The sequence below is a fragment of the Macrobrachium rosenbergii genome, chromosome 45 (assembly GCF_040412425.1).
Source record: "Macrobrachium rosenbergii isolate ZJJX-2024 chromosome 45, ASM4041242v1, whole genome shotgun sequence".
Taxonomy (NCBI): domain Eukaryota; kingdom Metazoa; phylum Arthropoda; class Malacostraca; order Decapoda; family Palaemonidae; genus Macrobrachium; species Macrobrachium rosenbergii.
This window is the reverse complement of record NC_089785.1, coordinates 2,410,682-2,425,684: the sequence shown is the minus strand read 5'-3', so window position 1 is coordinate 2,425,684 and position 15,003 is coordinate 2,410,682.

Sequence of the window (15,003 nt, the reverse complement as noted above, 5' to 3'; positions counted from 1 at the left end):
GCAATATTGCTGAGGAATCAAACTATTTGCTGAATACAAAGATTTTGCATCAAGTCTCTCGCCCTAGTTCGCTCTGACTCCAAACCTTCCTTCATCACACCTTAAAGCATTGAAGCTATGAAATGCATATATGTGTCCTTTAAATATATATATATATATATATATATATATATATATATATATATATATATATATATATATATATATATATATATATATATATATATATATATATATATATATATATATATATATATATATATATATATATATATATATATATATATATATATATATATATATATATATATATATATATACACACAAACACACACACACACACACACACACACATATATATATATATATATATATATATATATATATATATATATATATATATATATATATATATATATATATACATGTAATTCTAATAGCCACAATGCCCTCTTAACTTCTCTCGAATTCTTCAGGGCAACGTGACCTCCTTGTGAATATGGTAATGAGGGTTCGCTTCCCGCGACCGGCGTTCACAGGCTCTTCAATTTCTTCCGTTTGGATATTTTCGGTTTCGTAGTTACAAGCATATCCAAAAAAGCGCGAAGAATTCGAGAAGTTAAGAGGGCATTGTGGCTATTAGAATTACATATGTGTCTGGTAAAAGTGACCAGTAGATTCTACATATATACACATGTATATATATGTGTGTGTACATATATATATATGCATATGTAAATTTCCGCGGCAGAGCGAATTAGATACTAAACGACATTAGTAGCTTAATACTTGTATATGAATTACGGTATTGTGATAAAAAATCATTCATATACAGTACATATATATATATATATATATATATATATATATATATATATATATATATATATATATATATATATATATATATATATATATATATATATATATATATATATATATATATATATATATGAGATAAAGTTGCACCTAAATGGCATTATATAAAAGTCCTCATGCCCTGACGTGAAGGAATTAGAATGACGTAAGTATATACAGCAAAGATTTATCCACTTTTTTGTGTACAGTTTTACAGGTTATGATCGGACAGGTTTCGTAATTGGCATTTAACAGAACGAGATTCTAACAATAATAATAGCCACTCTTGTTATGATATTCATCAATTTTATTCAGAAATGATACATATTCTTTTAAAGAAGGAAGCCGTGATGGGAATTCCCAAATATGAGAATAGAGATAGGGTAAATGAAAGCGTCTCTTGCATTACAAACGACTCCTTCTATTTAAATGAATTTTTCAGATGGAAATCCTGCGAAGGTTTAATTGATGAAGTGTCATTTATCTATTACTTTCTGCTTTAGGGGAAATAATCTTTTTTGGCGAAAAATCCAGGTGTCATTTAGGAAATAGAAAGGAAATACAGCAGTGAAGATTTTTAATAAACATTACTGATCTTTAGGAGTCATTGATTTTGGAAAACTGTTCATTTTTATTAGAAAATTATCTATTTTCTGTATGTTGACAGATATTGTCGTAAGTCATTCTGCAGAAAAAATTGTATAATGAAATTTTGGGTCAAAAACACTTTTTCAAAAAACATAAAAGGAGAAAATGTTTGAATACATGGTTTTATATGTATCAGACAGCTCCAGTCTTCCTCCATCCATATTATCATTCATTCCCCCATCTTTCAGTCTTCCATTTACCATCATAACCTTATCCTGCCAGTAGTTCTTAATTTTTTTTCTGTTGTTGTAGCGTCTGTCTTCTGTGACCAACTAACATTTTGTTATGTGTAACAAATCACTTCACATTTCATTCACGTCCCCTTTTTCTGAACCCAGATATTTCCATTTCTATACCCTTTTGTCGCACATCAAAACAAGCCTTCATCCTTAGCACATCCATATAGCATTACATCTTATTTATCATGAATTATAGTTGCAAATTAACCTCGTGCATATTTTGTTCTACTCTCAAACTTATCTTCTGACTTTTCCATACAGTGGGGCAGATAAGTTAAGTATATCTTAGTTTAACCAGACCACTGAGCTGATTAACAACCCTCCTAGGGCTGGCCCAAAGGATTAGATTTATTTTACGTGGCTAAGAACCAATTGGTTACCTAGCAACGGGACCTACAGCTTATTGTGGAATCCGAACCACATTATAGCGAGAAATGAATTTCTATCACCAGAAATAAATTCCTCTTATTCTTCACTGGCCGGTCGGAGATTCGAACTCGCGGCCAGCAGTGCTAGCTGAGAATGGAACCCACTTACCCAATGAAGAACTAGTGGGGCAGATAAGAGTAATTTTTTAGAAGAATCGTGCAAATGATGATACAAGCATTAAATTTGGCACAATTGTTCTCCAAGGGATACTAATCAAATCTGCCCGATTGGCCAATTGAAAATCCAAAATGGCGGCCATTTTTCAAGATGGCCACCAAAATAACCACCCGAAGTTGATGTTTTGCTTAGAAATATTTGTAGTTGTCCGAATTGCATGATCTAAGTGTGGATTCCTATGTTTTTAAGCCTGCTGATTTATATTTTCTAGTTTATAATATGGTTAAGGCACTGTATTAAAGGAGTGATTGTCGGGTACTACCAAGGCACGTTGGTGACATCACAGCTGTGAAACTCAGCATGGGGTTCAGTGTCAGCTAAGTAGGAAATTTATGTTGGCACCATACTGCAACAACCTACTAGTATCCCAAATGCTGCCTAATCAACCCCAAATCAGTTAGGCAGCCGCACCTGAATGGACAGGACGTGCCAGCGCGGGAGAGCTGAACCAAGGATAACAGGGTTTTAGTTATCTTGGTGGTGTACAGATTGCATGAGACTTATGCCACTGGATGAACGATCGGACTAGGTGTATGGCACAGTGCAAGAACCTAGTTGTATCCCATACAGGAAAGCACGTATTGTATATTACAGGACATGGGAGGCCTATTATACTATTACATGTACAGGGTGGTAAACGGATAAACCCTCGACCCTGAACGTCATCGTAATCATGGATGCGAACTCTACTGGACAATCATGGAAAACAGACTGGACCAAGTGTTGCTTTTGTCAGGAGGTTAAGAAAGAAGATCTAAAATCTCCCCAGGCCAATCCTCCCAGAAGAGGGGATGATGGATATACGAACCTGGCAAAGAATATTCATCTGTTTCACTCACTCAATGCGCTACCAATCAAGCTAGACCCTGCAAGACTTGATGAAGGTTCTGGGATAGAGGAAACATCGAGAAAAATTAGGCACAATATCATGAGAGTTGCAGGCTTCTGTTCAACAACACAAAGTTACACCAAGCTGAAATAAGAGCAAGTCATGTAGGTACTAGTGATGAGGGCAGTAAAAGTAAGATTCCACGAAAGCTCCAAGAAACTAAATCAAAAGAATGCTTCTTCTGTGAAACTGAAGGAGGGGAGCTTAGAGAAACAATGACAATGCAAGTGAATAGGAGAATAAATGAATGTGCCAAAACGCTCAGTGATACAAAACTTCTTGCCAAACTAAGTGCAGGAGATGTCGTAGCCCAAGAGGTGAAATATCACCCTGGCTGTTTGGTGGCATTGTATAACCGAGAATGGACATACCTAAAAGTGTGGGAGCAAGAAAAGGCACAGGAACACTGGAAGGATGCATATCCAATTGCTTTCTCTGAACTAGTCACCTACATCTGCGAGATGAAAAATGCCAGTGAGAGGCCACCGATTTTCAAGCTTGCTGATTTGACCAAGCTTTACAAGCAGAGGCTGGAACAGCTTGGTGTTGACTCGCCTGATGTTCATCTTACTCGACTCAAGGATCAGCTGTTTTTGCACATTCCACAGCTGCAAGCTAATCGCCAAGGACAAGTTCTGTTGGCTGTTGAAACTGATGTAGGTTGAATCCTATCAGAAGCATCCCTTTATGGTGAAGCGATCTATCTAGCAAAAGCCGGTGGGATAATAAGACAAGACATGCTCCGTCAGAAGTCAAATTTCAGCAGCTATTTTCATGACAAAGACTTAGAACAAGCTGTGCCACCAACACTGCTTCAGTTTGTATGCATGATCAAACATGGTGCAGACATCAAGTCCCAACTCCATCATGGAGCGTCGAAATCAGACTTTGCTATATCACAACTTCTACAGTACAACTGCTTTGCCAAATACAAGGAAGGAACGGATGTCCAAGGACTGCGAGCCACATTTTGCCATCTACATGAGCCTGTATGCGTTTGCCAAGACGAGGAAGAGGCAAATAATTGAAATGCTCCATGAGAAAGGGCTCAGCATACCATATGACTGAGTCCTAGAAACCCCTGCACAGTTAGGAGAAGCAGTTGTTGCACAGTATGTGGAAGATGGAGTAATCTGTCCCCCAGCCTTGAGAAAGAATTTGTTCACAACTGGAGCAGTTGACAACATAGATTAGTACAAGTGTGTCCATTTTCCAGCATCCAAACACAGGAAATCCTGGTGATGAACATGAGCCACTCATACTAGATATAGAGTAAAAAATGAAGGTTAAAAAAGTTCCAGAGCTTCCAGAAGCATACATCAATATTCGAACAGCATACATCACCAAAAACCCCAATCCTCCCCAGTTGCAAGCCAATCCTTACCAGCACCAGAGTCGATCAGATCACATTTGAAAGAAGAATATTCTTGGTTGGAGGAAGTCTTCCTCACTGAGAATGTGGCTGATGCAGTCAGCATCACATGGTCAGCATATCATGCAACACAGAAAAGGAGCCACCCATTTGAAGTGAGCATATCGGCAATGATGCCTATGTGGCAAGACCAGGCACACTCTGTTGCAACTATCAAGCATGCCATGGAGAAGGTCCATGATACAGTGGCTTTTTTGAACCCACAGCAGACACTTGTAATTGTTGCTGACCAACAGTTGTATGCTCTGGCAAAACAAATACAGTGGAAGTGGCAAGAATATGGAGAGGACAAGTTCGTTGTCATGCTTGGAGGCCTTCATATAGAAATGGCTTCACTGAGATCGATAGGAACATTACTATGAGACAGTGGGTGGATCAGTACAATTGTGGAAGCAGGGGTGGCCTCATCTGGTACATCACAGTTTTACCTGTCTGCATCCAGTGTCGCAAAGGCAAGACAAGCACACCAGATTACAGCATGCAGTTTGTACAAACTGATGGAGAAGGCATATCATGATTTCTGCTCTGAAGAGTCTAGCACATCAGAAATAACCTTTGAGGATTGGTGTGAAAAACGGAAGAAAGAGAGTCTGCAGTTCCAATTCTGGAGACTGGTGCTGGACATGGAACTCACGATATTCACCCTCATCCGCTCATTCAGAGAAGGAGACTTCAACTTGTACCGTGAAGCACTTTAAGAGCTGGTGCCTTACTTCTTTGCAAATAATGTTAACTATGCCCGGTGGATCACTGTTCACCTCTGAGATATGATGTCACTCGAACGACAACATCCAGACATGGCCAAGGAGTTTCACAATGGTAACTTCGTCATCCACAAGTCGAGAAGAGAATTCTCTGGTATGGCGATTGATCAAGTGCACGAGCACAATAATGCAGTGATCAAAGGTGATGGAGGAGCAATTGGGTTGACAGAAGACCCGTCAGCACTTTGTAGGTGGATGGTCGCTGGACCTGAAGTTAGTCGTCTACTAGCTGGATATGAGGCCATGTCTGGTATGAAGGATGCCACATACAGCAGCAGACACCGAGTGACCAGAAATCTTTCTTTGAAAAGGTGAAATCACTCTCTGCAGTGATGCAGGAGATTGGTAACCGATTCCAAGAAGAATCAGTAGACCTGATGGTGTCAGATACAAAGAACACTGCAGACCCAATTTTAGCTGAAATGGTAGTTACACATCACCGGCAAGGTAAAGAGCAGTTCCTATTATTTATGAAAGGACTAGAGGATGAAGCTGAAAGTCTGTTCTATCATCCAATCAAGAAGAACCATGTTTCATTCTTCAAACAAGAACAGGCTGAGGGAATTTCTAAGGAGAAAGTTCTAAAAGATGACTGTCAGTTATTCTCGCGACTGTTCATCTCAAGCCAGAACAGACAGTGTGACTTGCAAGAATTCTTCAAGCACGAGAATCAGTCATACCCTGCATCTCTCAGTGACAGTGGCAAGCTTCATACGTGTCAGAAGTCACAGCTGGTTGAAATTCTTGAAGCGCAAGTGTATGTCCCATTGGGAGAACCAAAGGGAGATAAAATCATCATTGACGGCTCAGCAATTATCAATGCCTCACCTCCACGTACTTCAAAGACATTTAATGACTATGCCAAAAAAGACATCATCCCAAAGGTGGAATCCTATGGTGCTCGGTACAAGCAGGTGGACATAGTCTTTGATGCATACTAGAAATCAAGTCTGAAATCAGAGACGAGGTCAAAAGGGGGAAAGGAATCAGGAACAAGCAAGACACCAGGAAACTGGCAAAGCTTCCTTCGTGACCCCAGCAACAAGACTGAACTGTTTCGCTTCCTGGCCGAAAAGATGTGTGAAGCAGAAATGACAAGCACAGTCATCGTCACAAAAGGAGAGGATGCCATTAGCAACACAGTGAAGTCTCTGGATGCTGTGTCCCCATGTTGTCACGAAGAAGCTGACCGTCAAATATTTGTTCACGCTAGGGATGCAACGACTGACAGTAGCAAATCTATAATCATCAAGGCTAATGGCACAGATGTGCTAGTCATAGCAATATCTGTGCTGCCATCCTTCCAGAAACTAGGTCTTCAGGAAATGTGGATTGCCTTTGGCCAAGGAGCCCATATGTGATGGATTCCAGTCCATGAGGTAGTTTCTGCAATTGGGCTTGAGAAAGCCAGAGGGGTCCCCTACTTTCACGCATTCACTGGATGTTACATTGTGTCTGCCTTCTGTGGAAAAGCGAAGAAATCTGCATGGCAGACTTGGAATGTATTTGATGATATTACTGAAACATTCATCAATCTTAGCCAGCATCCAGCATTGATTCGTGATCTTGACATGCAGAGGCTGGAAAGATTCATTGTCCTCATGTACGACAGATCAAGTGCAGTCACCGGTGTAGATGAAGCAAGACTAGTTCTGTTTGCCCGCAAGCAGAGGCCGTACAACTCAATTCCACCAACACAGGCAGCCCTCAGAGCACATGCAAAGCATGCAGCCTACCAGGCTGGGATCATCTGGGGCCAGGCAACCCACTGCAATCCACACATGAGCAGTCCAGCTGAATGGGGGTGGACACAGAAAGGAGAAGCATGGCAGATACATTGGACAACACTACCACCGATTGCAGCAAGCTGTCAAGAATTGACAAAGTGCTCCTGTAAGAAGGTTTGCAAAGGAAGATGCAAGTGCCCTCAGACAGAGCTTCCCTGCACATCACTCTGCAGCTGCATATGTGAACTGTAGCAGATCGAGAAACAGCAGTACGGTATGCATAACTTTGAAAATGCACTAGCCGGTACAAAACTTATGTAAAGAAAGACAAACATCTTGGTGGTCATCTTGAGAAATATGTCTCAGAGTGCTTTTTAAACAGTAAAATATAGTTCAGCAGGCTTCAAAACATAAGAATCCACACTTAGATCATGCAAATCAGACAACTACAAATATTTCTAAGCAAAACATCTACTTCAGGTGGTTATTTTGGTGGCCATCTTGAAAATGGCTGCCATCTTGGATTTTCAATTGGTCAATCGGGCAGATTTGATTAGTATACCTTGGAGGACACTTGTGCCAAATTTGATGCTTGTATCATCATTTGCACGATTTTTCTGCTATCTGCCCCACTAATACAGATACTTAATTTCTACATCATTATCTTTACAAAGGATTCCTTGTACCCATTTCTTAACCTGTTAAGCGTCCCCCCCGGATGAGCTCAAGCCGCCTAACGCATACCGTCACGCTTTTTTTGCAATTAGCGGTCATATCACTGATGATAGTTTTTCAATGTTAATATTGATTTTTATGCTTATAATTCGTACTGTAGTTAAGAGTAGGAATTTTATTAAATGATAGGATAAAAACTATTACTACTACTATTATTTTATTTCATAAGACTACAAAATACTGAATGAAAAGTGTTGTACATACATGCACTTTATTCTTTTCGTATGCCAATCTCTAAAGCAGGGGCTACACACAATCCATCTATGTACTCGTGATTGTGAGACAAATGTTCTACATTCTCATCTAGAAACTGATTTGCAAATCTGTTTGTTTCTTTCACGAGGTAATCAATGATTTCATCATCAAATTATTTCTCGAAAATTCTTATGGATTCTCTTTATCCTCAACTGAAAAATTTCACGCCGGATCAGCAACGAAAGTAAAGGGATATCTATCTCTCTCTCTCTCTCTCTCTCTCTCTCTCGGAGTCCAGTCACTGGCAATGAGAAGTCATCTTCACTTCCACTATTGGAAGAAAAGTTTGTTTCTTCAATATCCTCATCATGGGAGGATTAGAACTAGAGCTTTATCATCAAATATGTCTTCAGTATCAGACACCTCGTCTAGGGATTTGATTTATCTCAACTGAAGACATACGCCTCCTCTTGTGACATTCATTGAGAACGACGTAAAAACATGTCGTCTCTGGAAAACGCCCGCTGAAAAAAAATAGTTTCTAGGCATCAAGCGACCAACTGAAAAGAGTTGCCAGGGGAGGAAATAAGTCATCACCAGCTTACGTGTTCTGAGAGTGTTACCAAATGATGTTCCAACATTTTCCATACAAGTAAACGTATTATTACGGGCTGACAGCTTGAAAAGCAGAGTTAAAGTCTTGAACGTAATATCCCGATTGAAGGCGCCACCGAGTAGATCGCAGTAAACGTATTATTACGTGGGGGACGCTTAACAGGTTAAAAAAAAAACTACCTAGTCCAGAATTTATCAGTTGTAATTTTTGGTATATATTTTAATTATTAATTTATAGACATTAATGTGAGGCCTCTTTTTCATTTTGAATATCTTTGAGTGCATTACGGGCATATAACCATGATTTTATAAGTGAGGAATTTATTAAAAGTTTTTGACATACAACCGAAGTTGAAATATCAGGGAAATTCAGCCTACAGGGATTTGTAATAAGCTAAAAGTATTACCCCTTTAAATTTATTGAAAAGGGTGGCTGTTTTCCTTATAATTCGCTTTTCAGGCTCAGCGATGTTGGTCAGCAACTGGCCAATATTCATATTGGAAAAAGGATAGCGTGTGGAATGTGGGAAGTCTTTTATTGATATATTCAATCGGAAATCAGTGGATTCCTTCATGGACTGGATTCAGGTTCTTCTACTTCAGGTTGTGGTACCGTTAACATGTTTCGACCAGCTCGTTGGTCATCCTCTGGACGTGGTTGAGAAGGATCAGGAGAAACAAGGCGCTTGGGTCGGTATTTATAGGGGTGTTCTTGATCGGTGCTGAATTATGATTGGCTGCCTGGGTCAGTTCATCTCGGTGGAGCCTTCTCTCCATGTTGATGTCCAAGCTCGTCTTGCGTGGGAGCGGCATTGTAGTGCTGGGGATGAATGGGAGAATTTCTATCATCAGATGCAGAATTTTGATTTGCTCGTTCACTATGGGTGTCGCTCGGTGCAGGTCTCCTGGCAGGTCATGGGGAGGAGAAAGGTTTCCTGCATAATGTTGAGGGTTGGTTCCTCCTTCCCAGTGTGCAATACTTCCAAGAGGAGCAGGCGACGATGGTCCGTAGTTCAGTCAATTATTTCCTTATTCGTGATTAAATCTTTTCTTGCAGTTCCTTGATTATGGGCTGTCCTGGCAAACATTATCATCGAGGATAATGTCTTCCCCACTGACCCCAATAAAAATATTCATCTGGTCATTTATTACAAGAGCAAAAAGACACGCAGCCTGGTGATGCATAACAATCCAGCACCCACTCAACAGGACCCCTTGAAGAAAACCAACGTGGTATACCGGTACTCATGTCCCGTCCGAGGATGCCTTGGTTCTTACATTGTTATGACCACCATGCATTTCTCCAAGAGGATTTCCTTCCACGCCCAAGAGGAAGCCATCTTTAACCATGCCAGGACCACCCATTACCAGAGAATTGCAAAATATATAATCACAAATATGGAAATAAGTGCAATTTTTGGAACTGACCGAACTATGGACCACCGCTGCCTGCGCCTCTTGGAAGCATTGAACATTGGGAAGGAGAAACCAACCCTCAACATTACGTAGGAAACCTTTCTCCTCCCCACAACAGCAAGGAGACCTGCACCAAGCGACCCCCATAGTGAACGAGCGATTCAAAATTCCGCATCTGAGGACCGAAATTCTCCATTTCATCCTCAGCACTACAATGCTGCTCGCACGCAAGACAAGCCCCGAACAACACCATGGGAGAGAAGGTTCCGCCTGAGATGAACTGCCCCGGGCAGCCAATCATAATTCAGCACCGCTCAAGACGCCTTGCTTCCTGACCAACATCGCTGAGCCTGAAACGCGAATTATAAGGAAAATAGAAGAGATCCTGTACAAGATAAGTTCGCATAATACAGCCATCCTTTTCAATAAGACCTGTTTAAGAGAGGGTCTATTTCCTTCATACCATTAAAATTTATTAATAATTCACAGCTTTGAAGGAAGGAAATATTTCAATAGTGTCGAATATTATTGAATTTTACTTTTACGAAACACTGCTCAAAAGACAGTCAGTTTCACAATAAAAACTTCTCCCATCAAAGTGGCATTGTGTTTGCTTTGTTCCGTGCAATGATTATGGCTGGAAATATCTCGGTGATTTAGAAAAAGAACTCGCTAACAGTATTATACTGAAAAGGAAATGTCACAGGCTTTATGTATATTATATTTTACACCTTTAAAAACATATAGACAGAAATCATTATTTAGAAGTTGCTCTTTTTGTCATTTTATACGAAAATATAACGTTTCCAATCATTGGTCTTAATTGTCAAATTAGCAATCCTTTAATCTTTTTTATCTAATGAAGTTATAAGGAGAGCAGAAAACAGTATTCCGGCAGCTGTTTTGTTATGAGTATAGGATTTGCGATTTTTTTCCGGAGTCTTGGTAATCTTTATCGTTTTGCCTGTGTATAGTTCGAATGGTAAGTTTATATTTTGCTCAGAATACTTGTGTATTTAATTTAAAACTCATTGTACATTTTTGTAGGTCTGTTATTCTTCACGGACACTGTATCACTATGATCATTGTATTATGAATTGTATATCCAGGTTATCTTTTATTATGTATAAATTTAGATTATATATATATATATATATATATATATATATATATATATATATATATATATATATATATATATATATTATATATATATATACATATATATATATATATATATATATATATATATATATATATATATATATATATATATATATATATATATATATATATATATATATATATATATATATATATATATATATATATATATATATATATATATATATATATATATATATAAATTGTAAGGTATTTCAGTTGTTTGAAGTAATTAGATTGAAATGACGTTGTTTTGACTGTCTTAACCGCCCCCCTGCATGTCATGTGCAGAGGGAAGGTGAAGTTTGTCTCTTGCTCTTCATCATGGACAGTCAGGATCTGGAAAGCGGATCGACCGATTCTCGACCAACCTCAAGTCAGGAATGGAAGCAGCAGCAACTTTTGAAATATTACCCTGCGGTTTTTAATTGTTATTGCCGGCTGAGCATTGATCATCGAAAAGGAAGATGTGTTCTTCAATGACAACGAGCACTGTTGTCCCATCGGCACCGTGGGAGTTGTTGCATGGAGGATCGGTGATTTCTCAGCAGTGTGGTGATGGTAGTCCTCAAGGTTCTGCAGTAACGACGTGGATGAATACTGTTGTGATGAGCGGGTCAATTCAGTTCTGAGAATGGTGGTGACTGAACCCTGGTCATCAGTTTTGGAAAATGTGTTCTTCTTTGGCAACATGGCTGTTGTTGCATCGGCGCTGCGGTGACCGTACGGTAGAGGATATCGGCGACACTTCAACAGTGTGGCGATGGTCGTCCTCGAGAATCTGTGGTTACGACGTTAGGGTATACCGTTGTCTTTGGATACCGTTATTACTCCTGAGGATACCGTTTACCTTTGTTGATTTTTGAACAAGTATCATTATCAATATGATGGGTTTCGAATACGAGTGTGACTCGTGTTGAGCAGAAGTAGCTCATGTTGATTAATCATGTTTATGATGTTGATGAGTTGTTCATTTTGTCTGTTATGTTGTGTTGCTGTGTAATGCTGCTATTAATTATACAGATGGATTATTTTACTAGTTTATTGACTGAGGAATTGTTGATGTTAAAATATGGAGAGTTTATGGAAGTTTGATAAAATTAAAGTAACGAAGTTATTTTGAGTCTTTGAGTAAAAATTGTTAATTTTGGTAATGATCACGATTATGATTATTTTTGTCTCTCCACTTTCTGAATCCTGGTCTCAATGTAAATATGTCAAGTAATTTTAGGATTAATAAACTAGGTTTAAGGTACAAGAGTATTTTATTACACCCTCTTCATTGGTTTCTCTGTCCACCAGTCCACTCCAGTCCTCTTTGGCATAAATTAAGAACCTAAAATCTAGAAAAATTCCTGTGAGGTTAACATAATGGAATTTGTGTTACGGTTCCCTGGAGAAAGGGATCATGACAATATACACATATATACATGTGTGTGTGTATATATATATATATATATATATATATATATATATATATATATATATATATATATATATATATATATATATATATATATATATATATATATATATATATATATATAATATATATATATACATACATACATACATACATACATATATATATATATATATATATATATATATATATATATATATATATATATATATATATATATATATATATAAACACACACACACACAGAACAGAGAGAGAGAGGGTGGTAGGAAATCTGAGCATTTTCGAAAGCGAGAAATTTCTGATTTCATCAAAATCTCCTCAACACGAAGTGTGTACGTTAAGTATCTTTCAACGTAACTTTTTTTGCATATTGGACAAGCGTCCAATGTCTTTGTGGCGACTCGTACGAGGGAGAAAAGCCGAACAACAAGACATTGGTTAAAAAAATCTGATCCTGTGAAAGAGTATTATGATTTTAGGTCTAGCTTTCTTTTTTTAAATACTTTCTTTTTCACACTGGTACATTAATAGTTGCAGTTTAAAGGTTTACTTTCGCTACAGACAAACAACTGTTCTAAAAAGAATTTATGACTGACTTTTGTATAAATGCTCTAAACTTATGCTCTTCACTAAAGTTATTCAAGGTTCCTAATAAATGCAAGTTTGATAATTCGCTAACTTCTTTAAATCCTCGTTATCTCCACTTCAAGACGATTCTCTGGATGGTTTGCATGAGCGAATATTTATTATATATTTTCCCAGTGAGAGGAAGAGCGACTGTTCCTCTTTTGCAGAGCCCAGGAAATTGTTATTGTAATGGAAATTTTTTCGTTGACATTTCTCCATGAATCGCATGTTACTGTATTTCTAAGGAAACAAGAAGTCATGAAGTGGCTGAGTGTTCACTTCTGATAACCTTGTACACCACATATTTTAGGAAGAAACTGGAGCACACGACAGACCATCATTTACCAGTTTTTTAGAAAAATATTCTTAGAGAAAACTTAAGTATCCCCTTTAGAAATCGCAGGATCAGAATTGTGTCATGAAAGGGAACAATTTTATCCTTTATGATGTGATAAATTGTCTTAAAAAATCTGTAAATTAAAAAAAAAATTATTTAGATAAGTAATGATCACGCGAGGTAATACTTATTGTTTCGGTTTAGTGAAATCGCCGCTTTTGCAATCACATGTCTGTAGTCCGTAGTTTTGAGGTCATTACTTTGCTTTATGCTGGAAAAATATTCAATAAATCTGACCCATTCTCTTAGAGAACAGTTTACATGTTCGACAAACAGCTAGTACTTGTATCTATAATGAATAAGTACTTTAATTTTTCATCATAGTCAATGTCATGTTCCAAAAATAAGTAACCATCTGTGTTGGTAACTCATGATATCTGTTGTGACGCCAGAGGAATCACAACAATGAAGTAATTAATCATAATATCTAGCCATTCCCCGTGAAAGATATCAACACTGCTTCCTGGGTCCACCACAAGTCCAAAAATAGGGAGAAGGCTCCAGATAAAATCCGTTATTATGATTTATGCTACTGAGGTATGATAAAGATAAATTTATACAGGAAAAGTTTATCTTCATAGACAAAAATGCACTTTTAGAAGAGGGACAGGTTAATTAGCTTAGAAAGAGGAAGGATTAAAATTGAAGTATAGAAAAGTGTGGGGTAAAACTATTCGGTGGAATTTGAATATTCCGACTTGGGTACTCTCATAATTCCAGTGATAAAAAAAATTATATCTCATGACAGTTTTTCCCCCTCTCTCTCTCATATTTCTGATAAAGGCTTATTAGTATTTACGATGCTATCATTATTACCTGTTTGCCAACCACTGTAGCTCTGAAATAGTTACAGCAAGTTTATGTGACGTCTTCAGATGAATAGGAGCAATATAGAGAATCGTTGTTTCAGAAAAGACTTGATCGCTAGTTATGCTCATGCAAGGCTACATACGTAGTATACTTTCATAACTTACAGCAACATTGTAGAACGTTTCATGAACGCACGCGACTTCAGGTAAGGTGTGTTGTGGTGAGGTTAAGCTGCATCACTCAGCCACGTAGAAGGATAATTGGTCTGTCTCAGCTCAGATTCAGCTGAATTCGACAGATACTGTGTATGTTGCATGTGTGGACTTTTTTATTTTGCCTTAACCTCATCCAAACCCATGGTGTGCGAGTTTGAGTCTCATCACACACACACACACATGCACACACACACACACACACACACACACACACACACACACACACACACACACATATAT